The sequence below is a fragment of the Canis lupus genome, chromosome 5 (genome assembly GCF_011100685.1).
Source record: "Canis lupus familiaris isolate Mischka breed German Shepherd chromosome 5, alternate assembly UU_Cfam_GSD_1.0, whole genome shotgun sequence".
Classification (NCBI taxonomy): domain Eukaryota; kingdom Metazoa; phylum Chordata; class Mammalia; order Carnivora; family Canidae; genus Canis; species Canis lupus.
The window spans coordinates 3,980,803-3,993,844 of NC_049226.1; the positions used below are offsets into that span (position 1 = coordinate 3,980,803).

At 39.9% G+C, this 13,042-nt stretch overlaps 1 long non-coding RNA gene across 2 annotated transcripts in view; it reads right to left on the bottom strand.

Annotated features, from left to right (window-relative positions):
• The window catches only part of LOC111095780, a 112,509-nt gene that overhangs the window by 19,018 nt on the left and 80,449 nt on the right, over positions 1-13,042 (bottom strand). Inside the window, exon 7 of one of the 2 annotated variants that reach the window (XR_005359045.1) lies at positions 3,488-3,740. This is a non-coding gene — a long non-coding RNA (uncharacterized LOC111095780). Of the gene's footprint in view, positions 1-3,487; positions 3,741-7,980; positions 8,020-13,042 lie in introns of those variants that run through there. The other variant, XR_005359046.1, reaches the window with a different exon arrangement.

Consider the following 13,042-nt stretch of genomic DNA (forward strand, 5'->3'; position numbering starts at 1 on the left):
AGTGGAAGCAATTGCCAAGTTTCAGAGGTGACAGTATCAGGAAGGAGGCTCTAGAAACTAGAGATGGATTTATGTAGTTGCAACCATCATTTTGCCTACTTGTTGCTATTGATGTGGAGACTTGTACTTGGGATCCACTGGATCCCAACTCTTCAGCTCCATGGTAAGATCCATGGTTGTCAAGTTAGGAGATTTCATGTCTTTTTTTTTTTTTAATTCTGATATTTCTATCCTAGTCTCTATCTGGCTTAGCAATAGTGAACACAATTTAATCTTACTTTTTTTCCTCTTCCCCTTTTCAGCAGCCCCCCCCCCCAAAAAAACAAAATATTAAAAATGCTTCCCCTTGAATATTTCCCAACATACATATATTACATTGCATATGATGTGTTTTGCCTGTAGGATACATGTTCCAGGCCTCACTAGGAAAATATGTATGCAGTTGAAAATCATGTGTGTATATGTATGTGTACCTACGAATCCCAGAAGAGGGAAATTATTCAATGTTAAAAAAAGAATAAGCTATAATGAGATGATTTGATGGTCTTTTCAACTATGTTTTTTTGTACTTTGTATACTGTCTCCTCCACTGATGTTTATCTTCCTTGCCTAACATATTGAGACTCTTTTCTAAAAAAAAAGAGGAGGTTGGAAGAGGGGAGAAGAAGGAGAGGGAGGACCAGGATTCATCTCTGGCCTTGTCTCCTCTCTTGAGCCACGGTCCTTTTGCCCTGAAAGAGTAGCTGATACTTCCTCTTTCTATTCCTCATGGGCCAATCCCTGTGGTAAACCCTGAGTTACCATTCGTCCCCCATCTGTTTTTTTCTTACCAGGGTTCCTCACTGGTTCCGGGCTCAGGTAGCCACATGGGTCCAGGCAGACTGTGTCCCACCCAAACCCAGGGATAAATCTTGTTTCTTTAAACCAGGATTTCCCAAACTTTTTTTGTCTCAGGATCTATTTACATTCTTCAGAATAATTGTGTTCCTCGGGGAGTTTTGCTTATGTGTATTATATCTATTGATATTTACCATATTAAAATTTAAAATTGAGAAGTTTAAAGTACTTGTTTGTAAATTTGTCCTAAAAAATAATAAACCAAGCACATGCTAATGTAAATAACATATTTTTAATAAAAAATAACTACATGTGCCAAAGGAATTTGATGAGGCAAGTGGCATTCCTTTACACTTTTGTAAATCTCCTTAATGTATGGCTTAATAGAGGACAGCTGGATTTCCATCTCTGCTTCCACATTCCAATCTGTTGTGATATTTGTTTTGGTTGAAGCATATAAAGAAAATTTAGCCTTTAATTACACAGGTATGAAATTAGAAAGAGAGGAATATTTCCTTTACAGATCATTGCGGATATTCTTTGAGAGTCTAAAACTTGCAAGTGGTGATTTGTTAAAAATTTAGTTGCAATGTGGAATCTTAAACCAAGTGATGACCTTTTCATATTTTATTGCACTAGAGTCCATTGATTTATCTTGTTCTTTGAATGGATCATTTACCCATATATGATTTTTTTAACAGCATGCCTTGGTCATTTCGAAAAGATCAGTTCACTAAATTATGCAGATCTTCCAAATGTTGACTTATTTTACTACGTAATATCCAAAAAACCCCACGAAAATGCGTTTGTTAATGTCACCACTAATTTTATCCAGAAAGTTTTTAAGTGTTGGAAAGCTGATGGTAGCAGATACAGGTTTTCCATAACTCTGATTTTCATTCAAAAGCTCAAATTTTATCATTGGTAAAAAATAATGTCAATTGTTTTTCTTAAAGTGACTCACTTCATTCATTTTGGGGGAAGTTTCTGTCAAGTGGATAAGTGTGAATAACCATAGTTTGTCTTGCTGTTCTTTCAAGTAAAAATGATCATTGATCTTACTACTCAAATAATCACACAAGTGTTTTTGCCTCGAGACAACCATCATACTTCAGAATGTAACAGAAGTAGTTTATGTGTGATTCCGATCTTGTCACACAGAATAAAAAATAAGTATTTAAGGCCAAGTTTAATGAAATTAGTCATTTTTACTGTTTCATCAAGGACATTTTTAAGTGAAATTGGAAATTTTCTTTACAGTAAGCTTGCGGCAGTGGAGAACACAACAGCTACACAACAGTACATTTGGTGAATTTGTCTTTTTTTTTTCTTTATAAAAGTTACTATAATACAATGGTACATAGTATTGAACTCACAAAAATAGGAACATACCCAACCAGTGAGGGGCTGCAGCCTCCCTGATCCCAGGAACTCCTGCTCCACCCCCAAAATGGGTTGCCATATCCAGAAATGTGGTGTGGTTCATTTTTCTTTCAATGCCTTCATTTTCCTTTGGTGACTTTGTCTTGATTGGTGCTAAGGTGCTACCATTGCTTTTGCACTATCAGTGCCAAACGATATGTACACAGTCAAAAAGACCAATAATTTCTTAGTATTATTACAAAATAGTTTGACTTTGCTGACCCTCTGAAAGGATGTTGGAGAGACCCTTGCATCCAAGACCTTAGATCTCCTGGTCTAAGCCGAGCATAGCAACTTCATTCTGCCTGGCCAAGTTATCATTTGAGTCATGGGCACACGAGGCAACTTTGACCTATTGTTGATGAGGGTAAGTACATTGAGAAACTTCCTGGAAGACCCAAATTCTTAAGAGGAAACAAAGATACAGATATTTTCTTTTCTGACTCTGGAAATTGGCATTGTCCATGGTTCTTGGAACTGTAGCAGCCATTTTCACAACTAAGAGGAAAAGGCCAAGAAAATCACAGAAATGTGGATCCTGGAGTTCTCGCAGAATTTGACCAGCAAATTAATCAATATGGGTATACCCTGTCTCCAGACTCTTTGCTCTGTGAGATAATAAATGTCTTCTTGGTCACTTTTTAATTGTATTTCCTTTTATTTGAGATGATCCTGCCCTTAACCTTGCAAAGTCTATAGTCCACCTGATTTAAATATCAATATTGTACTTCATGAAATCCAGTCTTTCCAGCTAGATTATAAACTTCTTGAGGGAAGAGATACTTTAGAACTGTCTTACTAGTGATGAACAAAGGCAGTAGAGAGGACAAAAGTGATCAGCTTAACTTCAAAGAATTTTTCTATAATTTGATGCCTTGATTATGCTCTGTGGTCTTGTTGCTAGAGTTTGGATGAATATCCTCCATTCTGTAAGACGCAGATTCTTCTCCTTATGAGTCCCTATCACTCATGCTATCTTTCACAAATCTTCTATTAGTTTTGCTAGTTTCATAAAATATTACTGTCTGACCTATCCTCTACATCTCCAATCCTCATGCTAAATAACCATCAAGGTTATTTAAAGCTACAATTACATTACAATGTACATTAAAAAGCTACAATAATAATACAAGTCCAGTTATGAAACATATATATAATGAATAGTAAAGGAGTAGATTGAATTAATTATAAACATATCTTCAAGACTTACACCTGGAAACCCACTTACCTTACTCATGATCATGGGCTTTGGCTTTCTTTTTTGAATATGCATGTGAGGTGAACCATATAATATAGATGAACTATATTTAGCCTCTGGAAATTTTCCACAGTTTCTCACTTCATGAATTGAATCTTGTCTGTAGCCAAGAGTTTCCATTCATCTCTACTCCCAACTAATTCTCCTAAATCGCAAGTCTGCCTCTTAATGGTTGTGTGACTTGGGCAATTAACTTAGCTGCTCTGTGCCTCAGTTTCCTCACCTGTAAAATAAGGATAATAATAAGATCCATCCCACAGAATAGTCATAAAAATTAAATGAATTAATAAACATAATACACTTCAGAAAATGCCTGACACATCTTAATAGTGCAAAAAGAATTAGCTCTTATTACTATTTTTAACATCATCGTTACTTTGCCTAAATGTGCTGATTCTGCACCTTTTTATATAGGACTGTAATCTCCTCATTTCCCACATTCTGGCAAGTATAACAAAGCTATTAGCAGTAGCTATTTTATCCTGTTCTACCCTTGAAGCACATGGAAAAGTTACAGAAAAATAGCTTATACAATGTTTCAGGGAAGAAGAGGAGATCAATTTTATCTGGTAATTTCTAACATATCTATGTCCTTGTCCTATTTCTTTTCTTTCATTGGCCATATCTTCCTCTTTTGGGTTTTCTCATTTCTTCTTTATCCTCAATTTTCAAATGCTCCTCTACACGTATCTCCATATTTGAGCTCCACTCTATTTTGTGTTCTAAGAGCATTTAAGAGAAGAACAAATTTATCCCTGTCATTCTTATTGACTTTGTGGTCAGAGCTGGAATCTTGAGCGATTGATTTTTGTTTGTGTATAGTTCTGATATACTGCACCTCAGTAATTTTCCAGAAGGACAAAGGGCCTATGGCAGATGGTGGGTTTCCCTTGTCTAACCAAACACCTGCTCAGCATTCTTGTTCAAGAAATTGACGATTCCCACAAGAACACTTTGGAAAACAAAAAAAATATGTCATCACTTCCTTTGACAAGGGGCTTGGTTGAAAATTTTACCCATATAGACTCTTGAGAGAACCTAAGAGACAAGGGTCTAGAAAGAAAGATCAAAGGTTCTTGATTAATAAACATCTTAATGTCCAAACCCCTAGAGCCAATGATTACTCTCTTTCCGCCCAAAGATAGTAGCCATGAAAGGCTCTTCCCCTACTGTCACTCCTGAGGATCTTTTCTAAGTTTTACCTCCTTGGAACCTTCTAGTTTTTGTCACTTCTTTTCTATCCCCAGTATTTTGCCTGGTTATGTATTCTTGTTTACTTGTTCTCTTTCCAAACTCACTTTCCAAACTTTTCTTCATGTGGACATAATTTTTCCCCTTAATTTTTTGACTATTTCTAACCTTCCATCTGGGCTCCTCTGGGTCTTAGGACAATTAAAAGCATCAAGGAAACTCGGGGTAGGGTTATCATATAATTTATCATCCAAATCAGAATACTTTTGACAGTAAAAGGAGGTACTATCAATAATTAACCTTGGATGTGGATGGAAACTGAGACTGTCCTGGGCAAACAAGAAGACAACCCTCTTACATGGAGATGAACACTACTATTTCCAGGGCGAACTGATAATATAATGCAAGCTTTCTGAAATTGGTCTTTCTTGGTCCAATGTTGACTTTGAACTAGTATTTTGTGCAGTTAAATAAAGTGTGCATTCAAGCCATTAGCGGTGGTCAATGTAATTATGCTGATAAGTGCCCTATCTTGAGTCTATTTATCTATAATAAACTTTCTGCCTCCAGGTAGCATACGATTGAGCAAGAATACTCTTTCTACTCTCTCATTTCCATTCTGGAGAAGGATCAACAGGTGAAATCAGTGACTTCTCTTGGGAAGAGGAAGAAGGAAGAAAGGGAGGTAAAAACAATAATCCTGAAATTCCAAAATCAGTCCTCCTGCTTGATAGACCTAAACATAATTTTACTCCTTTACTTCATCTCTTTCTTCTCATAAAAGTCATTATTGCCCAGCTACTGATTCCATTTTTAACATAGGAATGCAACTGGAGGTTGGAGGCTTATGCCAGAAATAGACTTACATGGAGACACAGTAGACCACATGAGGTCAGCAAAGAATTAATTTGGGATCAACTCTTTAAGGATAGAGCAGTTTTGTGAGCTTCTCAGGGAAGCCTTACAAGTGCTCGGATGGCCAGAGGGTGAGAGGTAGAAAGGGATATGTGTAGACCAAAACAGACCCAAGGCTAGGAACTAGGTGGGATGGACTTAGGAAGGAGTTGAATAGGAAGATGGCAAGACAAAAACTGAGCAGGAGCAGAGGCCTTGTTGGAATATCCTTACGGTCAGCAAAGCAGGTTTTCATGTCAATGCAAGAGAGAGAGGCCAAAACGTCAAGTCTGGAGGGAAGAGCCACAAATGAGCCTGACTGAGAAAGAGAGGTGAGTGTCACCAGTTTCTACCATCACAAAAGCCTTTAATGCAGCGTACCCTGAATATTAAAAGGGAAGTTCCCCATGGAGCAAAGTTCTACATAGACCCTAAAAATACTTATAAGAAAACACCAAAATCTGGACGCCTGGGTGGCTCAGCAGTTAAGCATCTGCCTTCTGGTTCAGGGCATGATCCTGGAGTCCCGGGATTGAGTCCCACATCGGACTCCCTGCATGGAGCCTGCTTCTCCCTCTGCCTGTGTCTCTGCCTCTCTCTCTCTCTGTGTGTCTCTCATGAATAAATAAATAAAATCTTAAAAAAAAAAGAAAAGAAAACATTAAAATCACATCTAAGTCTCCCAGCCCCCCAAACTGTGATACTTTAGAATCAAGGCCTTAGTGTGCCTATACAACTCAAAATATCTAGAAAATAGAGTGACCACTCCTGCCCGTATGTGATTTACTATCCAGCATTAGGTGCTCAACGCAGCCAGGGCTCAAGGAACGAAGGGAAAGAAAGCTGCTCTGGCTTTCATTCTGCGGAAGTCCCTAGCCTCCTCACCACTTGATTTGGCCTCTTTAAGTGCTTGAACCCAGATGTCAATGTTTGCCCTCTGAATCTTGGTATTTAGGCCCCATGGAAAATTATTACTCGTGAATGGCTAACAATACACCTGGCAAACTGCAAACATGGCCGAGATCCTTCTGTTGGCTCCTCACATTTAAAGAGCTTTATTTTTCCTCAAGTACTGTCTGAGATGTCTCTGTGGATTGGTGTTTATATGCAGCAAGTGCTGCAGTTAGTTAATAATGTCAAGATCGTTGAGCCTCCCTAATGAAAGAGATACACAACATCAACTGTCATTTTAAACAAACATGCAATCAGGATAGCAGTGCTGGAAATATGATCTGCCTAATTTCATGGAGATGATGCAGGAACCAGGCTGCTTTCATAGTGTTTCCTCCGGCGAGCTCCATTTCACAGGATTTCAGGGGGGGAAACGGTGGATTTTCACAAGAACCGCAAAATTGTCAGTTCTGTGAAAAAGAAATTGCTTTAGCAGCTGGAATTCAGGAGGACAAATAGGTGCACTGATTATATCTTCATTGTTCACCAGAGCCACAGCACTCAGCAAGTTGTAATTACGCTGTGAAGAGCTCAGTTCTGATAGTCAAGTCTTCCCCCATGTGAATATAAACAGTATTATTCTATTTGTTATCAAAGGCTTGCAGCCTATCCTGCAGCACACACAGACTTACACACACACACACACACACACACACACACACACACACCATATGCAAACCTATAGAATCAAGCTCTGGCCCATTTTGTCCAAACATAGGAGAGCACTGGACATTAGCATTCTGTCCAATTAGGTTTCAGCACAGATGTGACTGCACTCAGCCGACTTATTGGCCAAGGGTCACACGGAGGGAGTAAAAGGAATAAGGTATAAAATAGAAATATGGATGTTAGTTAGGGACTTGGGTTATGCAAAACGATCGGAAAACTAAAGAGAACACAGTTTGGAGACACCATTGACTAAGGTTTACATAATGTCTATTAGCCACCTCTGAACAGCTTTCTGACAGCCATCCAGTAAATGGCACATTCCTGCTGATTTCATTTGTCCCTGATATGCCTCCACACACAAATCTGCAAGAGTTATTAAGCATTTCATTGGCCATTGACCCTTGATTTCAACTTCCCCTCTGATTCCCAGAATCTTACTCCTTCGAGTATCAGGAAAAAGGCATTTCTGCCTTCTGGTACTTCTGCTCCCCTCTCCATTTTGTGGTGTAAATAGATAAATATTACCAGCCTTATCCACTTATCTGACCTAGGGAATCTATCTTGGGATATTACAAAACCTTATGAAATTATAGAATTGCTGGGTTAAATCCCCAGAAGAGTCTCAGGGCCCAGCTTGGAGGGAGAGAGCAGTGACAGAAATATGTTCTTTTCTCAAGATGACATTCCTTCCATCTATGGGTTGTGGTGATTTGTGCATCAAACACCAGCCAATAAATCAAACGTGCCTTGCTGATCTCATATTTCTTTCTCCTTCTTCTCATTCAAAGACCTAACTCCTATTGGAAGAAAACAGGAGAACAAAATGGAAAAAGTTATAGACTGGGCACTTTTAGGCCCTATTTTAATTTATATTAATAGTTGTATCTAACACATGATAAATTAGAACCTTGTAATTTTGAAACCCTACCATAAAAGAGGGTGGCTTCAATGTAAACTATAGGGACAAGAGAGACTCTACAAGAGAAATCACCATTGGTGTTCAGCCACTGAAGTTATAGATTCAGCATAAAGCAGAGGCCACAAGAGGTTGGAGGACATAGGAGAAAAAGGCTTTTTATCTTTTGTAAAGGTGCTGGGTCTTTACTATTTAGAAAGTGTGCAAGTGAGAATTTTTGTAATATTAATGGCTGGATAGCAATAAAGATAAAATATTGAGAAGGGATAAACAAATTGGAACTGGTTAGCATACATCACCGCTACTACCCACTCCCATCTGTGAAGAGAAGACTGAGCTTTAAAAGAAAAGGGAATGAGAAGATGAACCCAAGATGGAAGATTTGGGTTTAGTAAAGGCATTTATAGCCCATTAGGACAACTGGAGAAGAATGATATGTATATCTTAGGACCAAGGGCAACTGTGGAAGAAAAAAAATATGCTGAGGTCATAGCTAGTAACGTAACAAATGACCCAGTAAAGGAAGGAGTTGCTAAGTATGCAGTAAAGAGCAGTGGATAAACAATTAGAAGCCACGAGCCCTGGCTGTGTGTCTGTTGGTAAGTTATCCAGTGCTATTCAGTATTATCCTGAAAATTACAATGCATTTTCACCTTGAGAAGATTGAAGAAGAGGAGAAGATGGGATTATAGTCCAATGTCCCTCACAGCTCTGAAACCTGTAACTGGACTGTGTAGTACTTATTCTGTAATCATGCAACCTGAGCAAAAGGCAAATAGATGTCCAAATAAGGTTGAAAATGGGAGGAAAGCTAAGGCCATAGATTGTGCTGATAGTGGAGCAAGGAGGAAAGAAAAGTATAGGGACAAAAGAAAAATGAAGGCAGTCCACATTTAAGAAGGACCACTGAGCTCTGTCAAATTTGAATCAGCACTTGCTTTGGCAGCTAGGTGATGAAGCATACCTAGGTCTCTGGTGACGTGACGGTATAGGAAAGATCTAATACCCTCAACCTCATTGCTCAAGTCTCTAAATTCTTTTCATAACGTTTATAATTTTTATAAAAGGATTTAAGTACATATATTCTTATGAGATAAATGCCTAACCCTTTCCCCTGAGTCTTGACAAAAAAGAGAGAGAAACAAAGGATGCAGTGATGGAGACCAGAATCCCAGATAGGGTGGAACTGGAACCCTTGGTTGACTCTAAAACAAGTCCCCTCTCAGAAAGCCAATTTCATTTAAGACTCTGCTCTGTCTTCTTTCCCACAAAAAGTCTCCTCCCCCATCTTACCAACGAATTTCAACCAATCTTCAAATAATCAATATATCTGAGCCACAGCCCTGAGTATAACACTGTGCCAGGGCAGTGGGCTGGGCTGAGGTGGAGGGTGGAGGCACAAAAATGAGGACAAAAACAAGAAATGTGCCTTCACCTAGCTTTGTGATCCTACTGGAAGAAGATGCAGATATAAAAGAACCATATTTCCTATTACGGTTGCTATCAAGACATTGATCATTTTTGCTATTCAATTCTCCAATCTGAAAACCAAAGACAAGAGCCCTCCCTACCTCACAGATTAAACATCCCAGGGTAGCTAAGAGCAGAAGAGGTGATGGGATGAGAAGCATATTGTAGATTCTAAGTATCAGGTTGGAAGCTCTTTTGAATAAGTAGACAAGTGCGAAATACAAAGAGAAAATGAGTTACCACTCTTACAATAATGATAGACATCTAATAATAACCACAAGGTCCAGTACGTCTCAGAATTAGGGTGAGTTGCACTCAGGGCCAGCTTCATGCTGCGAGCCTGTGCGCTTGAACACAGCCTCATGCTCAGAGGGACCTTGTGCATGGTTTAATGCTTCCCTGTCCTTTGAAATTGTTCACTTTTGAACAAGGGGCCCTACATTTCCATTTGGCACTGGGTTCTGCAAATTATGTTGCCACTTCTGCCTGGACTCAAGGGCAAGGATTACAAAAATCAGTCAGAACAAGGCATTTGACATCCTAACCCAAGGCTGAAATATCCTTTCCATTTCTTTAAGTATTTGGGTTCTTTGTTTATTTCACTTTTCTGGCTGTTTTAATCATCTTTCTTTATTCTACATTTCCTCACCTTTAAAATCTCTATAACCTTCTTCATAGAGATCTAATTTTCCTACCTATTAAGTGATGTGTGTGTGTGTGTGTGTGTGTGTGTGTATAGAGTTTTTGAGGTATAGATGCTCAACGGTGTATAGATCTGCAAAAAATCTGAAAATACTGTGAGTTCACTTTTGAGTCTAAAATGGACAGGGGCTGTGATGTATGCAATTGGCAGCGTTGCCACCAGCAACAAAAGGAAAGTCAAAGAGGAGATGAATTCTTTAAAAAAATATATATCAAAAGGTACCTATAAGACCTCTTCTGTCAAGGACATTATGAGGTATGAGTTGTTAAAGCAGAAAATTGAATAATTACAATATTGAACAGAAAAATCATCTATAAAAACACTCTTGAAAGAGGTAGAATAGGGAAGTGGCCAAGAATGTGACTTTTGTGTCAGACAACTGGGTTCAAATATAAGCTCTGTAATTTTTCTATGGATGTGACCTTGGGCAAATTTCTTAACTTGTGTTAGTTTGCTATCACAGCAAATAAACTCCTACAAAGCTAGCAACTAAAAACAATACGTATTCATTAACTTACAGTCCCTGTGTGTTAGGAGTCCCCACATGGCTTAATAAGGTCCTCTGTTCAGGAACTCATGAGATTGCAATCCAAATGTCAGCCACCCTACATCCTTATCTGGAGGCTCATCTAAGGAAACTCCAATTCCAAGCTCATTCAGCTTGTTGGCAGGGTCCATTTCCCTGTAGACATATGACCTAGGGCCTCCACCTCTCACTGGCTATTGGCTAAGGACTAGTCATCTTTAGGTCCAAGGGGTCACAAGTGGCTCACTGCCATGTGGCTGCCTCCCATAGGGGAGTCATGGCTGTTTGTTTCTTCAAGACCAGCAGCGGGCTCTCTGTCACTCCACCTGCTATGGTGAGTTGTACATAACGTAACAACATCAAAAGGAGTGACGTCCCATCACCTTTGCCATATCCCGTTGGCTAGAAGCATTCCCACCAACACTTAAGAGGGGGAGAGATTAACACCAGGGGATGCACATCATATCATAGGGTCTTCTTAACATTTTTCTGACCCCACCATCTAGCTTTTTAATTACAATTTGGACATAAAATAATGTATAAAATCACTTTGGAAAGAGGTAGAGTGGAAGAGTGTTTAAGAACGTAGACTGTTAAGTCAGACATCTGGAATTCAAATCCTAGCTCTTCAATGTCACTGAGGGTGTGAGCTTGGGCAAGGGGGCAAGGTTTCACTTTCTTCTCCTACAAACAGGGAATCGTAATGATAATTACCTCATGGGTTGATGGGAGGATTAAATGAGATAATGCTTGTAAATTATTTAAGACAGTGCCTGACACTTAATGAATGCTCAATACTTGTCAACTTAATAAACACGCTCCTCCTTGCAGCCAACCTAGAACAGAGTCTAGCCCAGGCTGAGTTGTTTAAACTATCCTGACTTGGCAAATTAGAGGTAGAGCCATAACAAAACCCCAAAGGCAGAGTTTAAGCTATCACCAATATAAGCCTGTTGTGCCTGCTGACCCTGATTCGGCCTCTCCAAGCTGTCCTTTCCCCTGCCCAATCAGCATGCTCAGGGGTGGGGATGGAGGGGCACGTTTCCTTTGGAGTGGGCTGGGGATGGCCAGTGCGGCAGAATGAGCAGCACAGCACGGGAAGGTGGCTTTCCTCCAGGGATGAGTAGATGCTTAGACTTGGAGGCTAATTTGAGAGAGGAGGTGCAGGGACAGCGAGGCTCTGCAAGAGTTGAGGGTGTGTGGGTGGAGCACAACGGAGACAGGGAGACGAGGACAGCAGAAGATCTGGGTGTGCTGAAGTGACCTTGTCTCTCTGCAGCAAGCTCAGACAGCAGAGGAGGTGATGACTTGCAGTTCCACTATCAGTGCCGCATGAGTCACTCGCCATATGGCTGGCCTCGTCTCTCTCCATATTTCCCACATCAGTTTAAATGAAACCACTGCACACATGTGTAGGTACACGTACGTGCCCGGACAGCTACGAGCGCAGCGGGTCAGCGCTTGCTCTGAGGAGCGAGACCCGTCTCCCAGGAATTAGGCATAAATTTGGCCCTCGGTGTGATGACTCGGCATTTTTACAAAATATCGCTTGTCAGTGCAAGGATCTTAGCAGGTGTTAAGGAGATGACTTAAAAGATCACCTTTCTTTGAAGTAGAAATTAATCTCTTGGATTGATGGAGACCCTGAGAAAAAGGAGATGGATGGTAGGAGAAAAGGGACACAGGCATGACTCCAGCACGAAGGAAACAATTGCTTGTATACATTTGCAAGCACCTCACCAGTAACCAAAATGCCTTTCCATGTATTCTCTGCAGTCCTCACCAGAACAAAGACAATATTATCTGCATTTGTATAAAAAAATGAGTCTCTAGGACATGAAATGAGTAGCAGAGAAGAATTCTAGAATGCAGGTCTTGAATGTCTAATTCAGTGTTCTTTCCTCTGCAGACTGGGGAAGGGGCCCAGAACGGCCTTCTCCAGCACCCTGACATCCGTGTAGAGGTTCCTAGTTAAACTTTAATTGAGCAAGTTCTGCCCAGGCACTGCCAAAATACAGATACATTACACGAGACTCCCTGAAACTGTTTTCTTATCTATAAATTGGGGTAATAATACCATTCGCCTAATTGCTTTGTTTGAGGATTGAATCGGTAAGTAATTATAAAGTGTGTAAGAAAGTGAGCGAAATGTTAAATTAAGTGTTAGCCGCTGGTCTTGGCCTCATCTTTTGGCCTTCCCATTTC